This window comes from Dromiciops gliroides, chromosome 3 (assembly GCF_019393635.1).
Source record: "Dromiciops gliroides isolate mDroGli1 chromosome 3, mDroGli1.pri, whole genome shotgun sequence".
In the NCBI taxonomy this organism is placed as follows: Eukaryota; Metazoa; Chordata; class Mammalia; order Microbiotheria; family Microbiotheriidae; genus Dromiciops; species Dromiciops gliroides.
In genome coordinates, this window is record NC_057863.1 from 278,739,216 (window position 1) to 278,743,181 (window position 3,966).

Genomic DNA, 3,966 nt, shown 5'->3' on the forward strand with positions numbered 1-3,966 from the left:
TCCAACCTCAGATGTTTGACACTTACTAGCTGTATGACCTTGGGCAAGTCACTTAACCCTCATTGCCCCGCAAAAAAACCAAAACACAAAAAATAACCCCCCCAAACCCCAAAAAACAAAAACGGTCTTGCAAAAACAACTGACACATCACCAAAGTCTGATGATATATGTAATACTCCACACCCATAATCCCACACCTGTGTAAAGAAATGAGGAATGCTCCAAATGGAACTCTTGATAGAGCTTATTGAAAATAACACTTACAAATAAGCTTAAAACCTCTCTAATAGCTCAAGTCACTTACACTCAGGCAGAAGGTAGGACGCCAGCAGCTAGGTGGCGCAGAGGATAGAGCACCGGCCCTGGAGTCAGGAGGACCTGAGTTCAAATCTGGCCTCAGACACTTAACACTTATTAGCTGTGTGACCCTGGGAAAGTCACTTAACCCCAATTGCCTCACCAAAAAAAAAAAAAAAGAAGGTAGGACTCCCAGCTTCTTCTGTTTCAGGCTCCTTCTGTAGCTCTTCATACCATCTAATAGGCAGTTTTGTTGCCACTGCGCATCCTTTCCATAGCTTCTAGAAAATTGTGTAGGTTTCCCCTGATCATCACACCTCTCCCACTTTCCTACAGCCCCCCATAGAGGGCTACTTAGGTATTGCTAGTGGATAACCAGGAAAAACCATACCTCCCTCCTTGGTTCATTACGGTAGGGCAAAGGGATATAAGGAAAGCTGAGCACTATGGAATTGATGCTTTCAAATTGTGGTACTGGAGATTTTTGAGAGTCCCTCGGACAGCAAGGAGATCAAATCAGTCAATACTTAGAGAAATTAATTCAGACTATTCATCGAAAGGTCAAATATGGAGGCTAAAGCTTAAATACATTGGCCACAAAATGAGAAGATGGGAACCACTGGAAAAGACCCTGATGTGCTCGTTTCGGCAGCACATATACTAAAATTGGAACGATACAGAGAAGATTAGCATGGCCCCTGCGCAAGGAAAAGACCCTGATGTTGAGAAAGATTGAAGGCAAAAGAAGAAGGAGACAGTAGAGGATGAGAGGGTTAGATGAGCTTAGACAGACTTCAGGAGATAGTAGGGGACAGAAAGGCTGGGCCTGCCCTGGTTCGTGGGGTCAAAAAGAATCAGACATGAGATGAGCAGAACCAGGAGAACATTATACACAGTATCATCAACATTATGTGTTGATCAACTATGATAGACTAGATTCTTCTCACCAATCCAACAGTACAAGAAAGTCCCAAAGGACTCATGATGGAAAAGGCTCTGCAAATGCAGAAAAAGAAAAAAAAAGGAACTGTGGAATATGGATACTCATTGGACCATTATTTCTTTCGTTTTTGGTGCTGTTTTTCTTTTTTTGAGGTTTTTCCTTTTTGCTCTGATTCTTCTCTTATAACATGACTAATGCAGAAATATGTTTATATATATAACACCTATATCAGATTACCTGATGTCTAGGGGAGGGAGGGGAGGGAGGAAGAAAAATTTGAAATTGGAAATCTTATATAAACAAATGTTGAAAACTATCTCTACATGTACCTGGAAAATAATAAAATACTTTTATTTAAAAAAAAAGAATCAGACATGCCTGAACAACAACAAAGGGCATGATTATTAAAAAGTTATTTAGGCAAAGGCACTAATCTACCTCTAGCCTCATAGAAATTTGCTAAGAGATCAGGAACACAACCCATACCTCTTATTTCTTTTTTTTAATTAATAAAGTATTTTATTTTTTTCTGTTACATATAAAGATAGTTCTCAACCTTTGTTTATACAAGCTTTACAATTTCAGGTTTTTCTCCCTCCCTCCCCTCCCTCCCCCGTCCCCTAGACAGCAGGTAATCTGATATAGGTTATATATCTATATATACACACATAATAACATTAATCCTATTTCTGCATTAGTCATGTTATAAGAGAAGAAAATCAGAGCAATGATGGAAAACCTCAAAATAGAAAAAAAAACAACAGCATCAAAAACAAAAGAAATAGTATGGTTCATTTAGCATCTATACTCCGCAGTTCTTTTTTTTTTTTCTTTCTTGAATTTGGAGATCCTCTTCCATCACAAGTTCCCTGGAACTCTTCTGTGCCATTGCATTGGTGAGAAGAATATAGTCCATCACAGTAGATCAACACTCAATGTTGATGTTACTGTGTACAATGTTCTTCTAGTTCTGCTCATCTCACTCATCATCAGCCCACGCAAGACCCTCCAGGTTTCTCTGAACTCCTCCTGCTCATTGTTTCTTATAGCACAATAGTATTCCATTGTATTCATATACCACAACTTGTCCAGCCATTCCCCAACTGATGGGCACCCCCTCAACTTCCAATTCTTTGCCACCACGTAAAGAGCCGCTATAAATATTTTTGTACATGTGGGTCCCTTTCCCCCTTCCATGATCTCTTTGGGAAAAAGACCCAAAAGTGGTATTGCTGGGTCAAAGGGTATGCACAGCTTTATCGCCCTTTGGGCATAATTCCAAATTGCTCTCCAGAATGGTTGGATCAGTTCACAGCTCCACCAACAATGCATTAGTGTTCCAATTTTCCCACAGCTTCTCCAACATTTATTATTTTCCTTTTTTGTCATTTTAGCCAATCTGATAGGTGTCAGGTGGTACCTCAGAGTTGTTTTAATTTGCATCTCTCTAATCATTAGAGATTTAGAGCATTTTTTCATATGGGAATAGATAGCTTTGGTTTCTTCATCAGAAAACTGCCTGTTCATATCCTTTGACCATTTCTCAATTGGGGAATGACTTGGGTTCTTATAAATTTGATTTAGTTCCCTATATATTTTAGAGATGAGGCCTTTATCAGAAGTACTGGCCTCAAAAATTGTTTCCCAGCTTTCTGCCTCCCTTCTAATTGCTTCTGTTTGTACAAAAATTTTTTAATTTAATGTAATCAAAATCATCCACTTTACATTTTATAATATACTCTATCTCTTGTTTGGTCAAAAACTGTTTTCCTTTCCAAAGATCTGATACATACCTCTTATTTCTGAGGCAGGTTAATTGTCACTGACACCAAGCTGAAACCCCATGACTCCAAAACTCTCTCTTCCCCATGCACTCTGGAGGTATGTCTCTCAGTCTTCTGAGCACTCCCGCCCCCACCCCAGTTGCTCTACAAGCTAAACAAAACACTCCAATTTCTCCCTTGTTGCTTTTGAAGTCGCTCTTAGAGGCCACTTAGTTGGGGTTAAGTTTCCTTGGGCCTCTTTCTTTCTTTTTCTTTTTTTGCAGGGCAATGGGGTTAAGTGACTTGCCCAGGGTCACACAGCTAGTACACAGGCCTCTTTTCAAATACCTTAATGAATCTCTGATGTCATCGGTTTGGATGTTTCCTTCTACAATGAAAATCCCATCCATTCTTGCCTGTGACACATGCCCAGATCCATCCAACTTCTGGAAGGCTTTTCTTTTTTTTTTTACTGGCATCATGAGAGACTACCTGCCACCCCTCACCCTTGCCACATGACTACCATGGAGTTACTTGCTGAGGTATCTAGGATGGTCAGTTCCCAGGGTGTTATTGGGGCAATGGAAGGAAGAGTGGAAAATAGTCTCTGTTATACAGTTATTTATGAACACAGGGCCTCTTAGGGTGAGAGATGTTAGAGATGGATGTCTGCCAAACAGGATAGAAATCACTGTAGCATTCCCCTCCCTTACCCCCGGGGAGCTTGTCCTGACCCTGGAATGACAGGGACTTGACTCTGACAAGCTCACCCTCTCACTTCCTAAGGGAGGGGGAGGGTGGGAGCCACAGCAAAGGAGAATGTGAGCTTACCAGCATTAAGGCACAAGGGTACCAGACAGGGATATAGATAGGCAGCCACACCAGAGACAGAAAGAGACACCCTGGAGAAAAAGGAGGAGGCAAGTGAAGGATCACTAGCTCTGTTCTTTGAACTCTGAACAG

General features: G+C 40.9%; 1 non-coding gene across 1 annotated transcript; it reads left to right on the forward strand.

The window, feature by feature from the left end:
- Positions 1–933: 933 nt before the first annotated feature.
- On the forward strand, positions 934–1,041 carry LOC122752212. Its single transcript, XR_006356001.1, has one exon. It is a non-coding gene; the product is annotated as a U6 spliceosomal RNA (small nuclear RNA).
- Positions 1,042–3,966: the final 2,925 nt, after the last annotated feature.